A 7,446-nucleotide genomic window follows, 5' to 3' on the forward strand; every position below is an offset into this window, starting at 1 on the left:
TAGAATACGGAGCACAAGCCTACGTTCTTTCCGATGAGGCTCCAATAAGAGCCGAAAATCGCGATTCAAGGGACTGGACTGCGCTCCGTATTCTAATTGAAAAGTAAGATTGTTTTGCCTTCGCATTACAGCTGAATTAAAAATAAAATTTTTATTTTATTTTTAAAAAAGTATTGTGTTTGCGACCGTCATCACTTTGCCGAACTAAATTTCGTACGTATATACAGGGTGTCCCGAAAAAAATGGTTATAAATTATACCACACATTCTGGTGTCAAAAATAGTTCGATTGAACTTAACTTACCTTAGTACAAATATGATCATAAAAAAAGTTACAGCCCTTTGAAGTTACAAAATGAAAATCGAGTTTTTTCAATATCTCGAAAACTATTAGAGATTTTTTAATGAAAATGGACATGTCTCATTCTTATGGCAGGAACATCTTAAAATAAAATTATAGTGAAATTTGTCCACCCCATAAAAATTTTATGGGGGTTTTGTTCCCTTAAACCCCCCCCCCCCCAAACTTTTGTGTACGTTCCAATTAATTCATTATTGTGGTACCATTAGTTAAACACAACATTTTGAAAACTTTTTTGCCTCTAAATATTTTTTCGATAAGCTAGTTTTTATCGAGATGCAGCTTCTTTTTTAATATATTTACATAAAAATTTTATGGGGGTTTTGTTCCTTTAAACCCCCCAAATGTATGTGTACGTTCCAATTGAACTATTATTGTGGTACCATTAATTAAACACAGTGATTTTAAAACTTTTTTGTGTCTTAGTCTTTTTTTTGATAAGTCACCTTTTATCGAGTTGTGGCTTCTTTTTCAAAATACACCTAAAAATGTAAATTATAAATAAATTTTCAGATTATTAACAGGTCTCTATAATCGTACTTAACCATATACAAATATGTGGTGGATTCGAAAAATATTCAAAATATCTCGATAAACACTGGCTTATCGAAAAAGTACAAAGAGGCAAAAAAGTTTTAAAAAGATTGTTTTTAACTAATGGTGCCACAATAATGAATTAATTGGAACGTACACAAAAGTTTGGGGGGGTTTAAGGTAACAAAACCCTCATAAAATTTTTATGGGGTGCACAAATTTCATTTTAATTTTTTTTTATAATTTTGCTGCCATATGAATGTCACATGTCCATTTAGAATAAAAAATCTCTAAGAGTTTTCGATATATGAAAAAAAATCGATTTTCATTTTGTAACTTCAAAGGGCTGTAACTTTTTTTGTGTGCACTATTGTATATAGGTAAGTGAGGTTCAATCAACCTATTTTTGACCCCAGAATCTGTGGTATAATTTATGACCAATCTTTTCGGGACACCCTGTATATTATGTATATGTATACATAAATAGCATAGAACGTACGCAACGCGTATATAATATAGGTATAGCACTTCTTTTTGGATGGGGAAAAAGCATCGAGTTCGTAATTTAGATACTATAAGAAGTTTTCAGTTCTGTCGGCACTCCCATGACCGCTTTAAATTTTCTTTTTTTGTGGTTAAAAATGAACACATTCACTCACAAATAACTCGAAAAGTATTGACTTAGTAAAAAAACTCTATAGAACAAAAGTTACTTAGAATTAGTAATTTTATCCAATTCCGGACTGATTTTGAACGTACCTATATTTTTTCACCCCGTATTATCCAATTTTTGTAAAATGGAGGGGATGTAGAATTGTAAAGTTTTTCTTATATAATAATAGACAATTTCAACTACCTATTCCCAAATTTTCATCCTTCCTTTATTTTTTTGGAGGTTTTCGTAAAATTTTGCGTTCCCTGATCGGGCTAAGTTGTGGAACTCATACTGGAATGTAATGTAACATACTTTAAATCAGGGGCGGCCCGTCGGGGTAGGCAAGGTAGGCGCCGCCTACCCTCTTCAAATGTAGTACAATAATATAAATTATTTATATAAATTACTTATTTCAAAATTGTAATTTATAAATTTTGACACAATATCTACAATAAAATAGCAAAAATTATCCAAATTATTTTTAAAAATATCCAAAAAATTTTCTCCGTTGTTATAATTATTGTACGCTCCTTGTAGTATCAGTAGTACTGTATAGATTCTATATTCTCCTTGGTCAGGCACTCGGGAACGTAGCCTGAAATAGAACGACGCCAACACCGAATTGACGTGCGATCTCTCTCTGTTTACGCGAGCAGGCCTGCGTAGCGACCGTATTCTACGATTTTGAACGGGCGGATAGGCACAGAGTCTTATAGCCGGACCTACAAAATTGTATCAGTTGCTTCTCTTGTGTCTTGTGAAACTGTTTTAAAATAATTGTTTTTTGACTTTGGCCGTTATTAGTAGGTTAAGTATTGAATAAAACTAGGTAGGACAATTTAAATTTGTTTATGAAAACTGAATAATGTGTTATTAGATTATATAGATAATTAAAAATTTAAAGCGAGGTTAATTGTTAACTTATCAATTTATTCGAATAGTAAAATATCGAATAAAATAAAAAAATTTATTCGAATAGTGTTAGTTTTATTGGTGGAAAAACTTTAGTCATCGAATATGAATATTTTAAACGATGTAATATGCAGTTTGATCGAGATGCCTTTTTCAAGGCGCCAAAATCAAGAAAGATTAGTAATTATTTCAATGGGCCGGCCTTTACAAAATTTAACAATTTTATCCACAGATAAGACAAAAGACAATCAACCATTTTCGAGATCGTTTAAAAAAAAGTTATGAAAATCATAAATGGCTAAGCGGAAGTTATTTTAAAAATTCACTTTTCTGTTGGCCTTGTCTGTTGCTCTCAAATTTGAAGCAAAATGTTTGGGTGAGTCAGGGATATTCAGATTTGAAAAATTTATCAGCTAGTGTAAAAAAACATGAATCTTCGAAAGAACATTTAAACAATTGCTTAGATTTAAAACGGTTAGAAAAAAATAAACAAACTACTGACAGTGCTTTCGCTGGACATATTTCTCTATCTAATAAGATATATAAGATATATAATGAAAAAGATTGAAGAAGTTGAAGAAATTGATGTTACAATTCTTTTAGCAAAACAAGAACTTACATTTCGCTGTCGTGATGAGAGCCATAATTCTTCAAACATGGGTAATTTTAAAGAAATTTTTAATTTAGTAGTTAAACGCGATCAGGAAATCCAGGATCATGTTAAAAAATAGAACGGGTTCACGGGCTTGTCAAAAACAATACAAAATGATTTAATAGATTGTCTTGCCGATTACGTAAAAAATGAAATTTCAACAGAAATTAATGAAAGTCAATTTTTTTCTATACTAGCTGACGATACTACTGATATAACCGAAAAATCACAGTGTACTTTAACAATCCGTTTTGTTAACAAAGTTGGTCAGGAAACAGAAAGATTTTTAGGGTTTTTTGATGTTAGCGATAATAGATCTGCAGACGCTCTATATAGTTTAATTTCAAACGTGCTTGAACCATATGATTACAAAAATAAATTAATTGCTCAATTTTACGATGGTGCAAGTGTAATGGCTGGCTCTTTAAACGGATTACAATCAAAAATTAAAGTAGATGCTCCAAAAGCAATTTTTACACATTGTTGCGCTCATAGATTACATTTAGTATTGCAAGACGGCTCAAAATGTATTACAAACTGTAGGATATTTTTTGTCGCCTACCCGAAGTATATGTGTAGCCTAACCGCATACTGAGGTCACGAGCCGCCACTGCTTTAAATTAAAGGATATTTAAAATCAAACACCGCTATAATATATGTATTTATAAATTTATTAAAAAACTACTATATGCAGTTAAATTAAATTTAAGGGAAAAACAAATTTCACACTTTCTTGTATGTACAGTATGCGGCAAAATAAACAGTACTGAAATAAATATTTATATATCTAGTATACATGATATACAGTAACAGCCACCGTACTAGACACATGGGTAGGTACCAATTGCTGTGCTTATGGGCTAATCCGGTTCGTTCTCAGATGTGACTTTCATCCCTGTCATGTTACTGTCAAGAAACTATTAGGCTATTGATTATGTTCAAAATAAGAGAGCTAAAAGGAACTACAACGTTAACGGGATTTTATTGTCTCATATGGTCAACGGACCTCTATACTTGAAAAACCGCGGAGTGCTACCATTTAAATGGGTGCGTTTTTGAGAAAGGGGTGAATTAGTCCCTAGGCACAGGGTGAATTAACGTGAGTTTCATTTACTTTTGGTACAAACACTTCTACAGGAAAATTGTTCCAGGATAAATTTACTATCGGAATATCATATCTTAAAGTCAAAAGTATTTTTTTTACAAAAATACATTCAAAAGAAAAGCAAGAAAAAACACGAAAGAAAGCAATTTTGTTTTTTGCCCCATATTTTTTTTCCACGTGGATATAGGTATAGGCATTGCTTCAGCGAAAAATAATTTCCATCCTTCCTCTTTAAAATGACGTTTGGGAGAAGTCTCTAAGATTTATATTTTCCGAAATAGGATTTTTCAAAATTTGACGCTCACAGAATTTTTGAGCCATTTTCCCCATTATTTCGCAAACATTGTTCTGTAACTTTTTTATACGCATTTCTAGGTATATGCAATGGCACATTTATTAAAAAGAGAAGTTAATTACCTTTAAAATGATATACCACATAAGGTCGTACGACTATTTTTAAACAAGTTATGCTTTTTCAAGGTTTTATACTTTTAATGATTTTTGATATTTTTTATGATTATTTTTTACATTTCTCATTATGACTTTTTTCTTGTACATTTAGGTATATACATTCTGGAATAAAAAAAGCTTATTTTCTTTACTTTAAAATGGTGTATTGCAATCACCTCTAGGACTATTTTTAAACAAGATATCCGTAGGATATCCAAGGGTATCCGTAATTTGAGAAAAATTTTAAAAATTTTTATTTTTTTTTCAATTAGAAGAATATAATTGCATATTGTAACATCATTTTTAATTCCGAATAACTTTTCTTAATAACCCTTTTCGATATTGTTAAATATAAAGGTACTTTACTCTTGAGCGAAATTCATATTTTTTAACATACCTCGTACACTATTGATAAAATTGTATACCTGATGATTACATCTTAGGTTTTAGACTATGCAGAGCATTTTATAAAGAATAATTTTTTTCATAAAGTTAATAATAAAAAGTTTTCCATATGGTTCCAACTTAGTGGGACCTATTATTGCATGTGTATATGTCACACTTTGAAAAAGCATATCTTATTTAAAAATATTTCTAGAATTTTTTGCAATACACCATTTTAAAGTAAAGAAAATAAGCTTTCCTTTTTATTACACAATGTATATACCTAAATATACAATAAAAAAGTTATGAGAAATTTAAAAATAATCGTAAAATATATCAAAAATCATTAAAAGTATAAAATTTTGAAAAACCATATCTTAATTAAAAATAGTCATACAGCCTTCTACGATAGACCATTTTAAAGGTAATTGATTTTTCTTCCTACTAAATGTGACATTGCATATACCTAAAGCTGCGTAAAAAAAGGTACAGAACAATGTTTGCGAAGTAACAAGGAAAATGGCCCATAATTGTTGTGAGTGGCGAAATTTGAAAAATCACATTTTGTAAACTATAAATGATACAGACTTACATCAAACGTCATTTTAAAGAGGAAGGATGGAAGTTTTTTTTCTGTGAAGCAATGCCTATACCTATATACCCGTGGAAAAAAGTTATAGGGCAAGAAACAAAAATGCTACCTTTCGTGTTTTTTTCTTGCTTTTCTTTTGAATATATTTTTGTATACAAAAACATTTTTGACTTTAATATGTGATATTTCGATAGTAAATTTAACCTGGAAAATTTTTCATGTAGACGTTTTTGTACCAAACGTGCATAGAACTCACCCTAATTCGCCCTGTGCCTAGGGACTAATCCACCCCTTTCTCAAAAACGCACCCCTTTAAATGGTAGCACTCCGCGGTTTTTTCATCTTTAGAGATCCATTTACTATATGAAATAATAAAACCCCGTTAACGTTGTAGTTCCTTTCTAAAATACATAATCAATAGTATTCAAAATAATTGTTTTTACATACAAAAAATACATTAGCTAATAGTATTTATTACTCTCTTTTAAAATAACTTTATTCAAACACCAAGAATATTACAGTACTTTAAAACTTATGCCCTCTAGTCAGTGGCGGATCTACGGGGAGGGAAAATGAGGAAATAAGTTCAAACATAAAAATACATTAGCTGACATGAAACCGAAACCACAGAAAGACAAATTCAACCCAATAAACACGCTAGTTAGGTAAATTAAGGAAACTTAATGCCTATAAGTGATTATTTATGTCTTTTGGTTGGCTTTTCATTGGAAGTTCCATCCTAAGGCAAATTTCCCCTTCCAAGGTAAATTTCTAGATCTGCCATTGCCTCTGGCACGAAAAAATCTTTAATTCTAGTCCGCAATTCCGAAATGGCAGACGGTGGATCTGTCTGACTCCTTCAGCATTCCCCATATGTACGCATCTGGTGGCGTTAGTTCTGGTGAGTGGTAAGTCCCAAAATGACCGCGCAGTATTCGAAGAGAGTTCCTGGCAGTGTGAGCAGTTGTCATGTCCTTCTGAAACCATTGTTGATTTTAAACTTGGACCGTTGCGTTGTCGTGACCTTTTCCGTATGACCGAAAATAGAACTTCACCATAAATTTTTTTTCTGTAAAACTGAGAACCATTCTGAAGCACCTAACATTATCACGGCATTCGCATACGTTATAACGACGTTCGGAAATCACTCAGTACCTACGTTTCGGCACCTGACACATACAAATTTAAGGCATACGAATTTCAGTACTACAAACCAAATTTAGCAAAGGACCATGAAAACGATAGAATGACAACTTACTTTAGGCACATTAAAAAAAAGACAGAGTAATGTCTACACAAACAGATGATGAAGAAGAAACCAAAGGACCAGGCAACACTCCTTATGGAAAAGTGGTCCCGGTCAAATTTGATGAAAGTTTGGTCAATGATACTTCTTGATGTGTAGATTAAAAAAGTCCATGGCACCTGGGTCTGAATAACTACTATTCTCGAGTTACAGCCTTCTGAAGTTATTGGATTCGAGTGTTTGGTTTACGTTAAGTGCACTAAGTTACGGTCAAGTGAACGAAAATATTTATTATATGAATTCGTGGTCAAAAATAGTTGGATCGTATTTTAGTCTTCAGAAAACCTCCGAAAAGTCTTCAGAAAACTAAAGCAAGTGCGGTATAAAAGGTGCTGCTAGATCGATATAAGCATTATCATGTTTTCGTGAATGCTTCTCAGTTATGGAATACCAGCAAAACTGCAGTTAGGCTTTATCTTTAGAAAACTACTAAACAGTGGCGGATCTAGGGGGGATAGGGGTAATTCAACCGGTAACATGTTCCAGAATTAATGAA

Source organism: Diabrotica virgifera, chromosome 6, assembly GCF_917563875.1.
Source record: "Diabrotica virgifera virgifera chromosome 6, PGI_DIABVI_V3a".
In the NCBI taxonomy this organism is placed as follows: Eukaryota; Metazoa; Arthropoda; class Insecta; order Coleoptera; family Chrysomelidae; genus Diabrotica; species Diabrotica virgifera.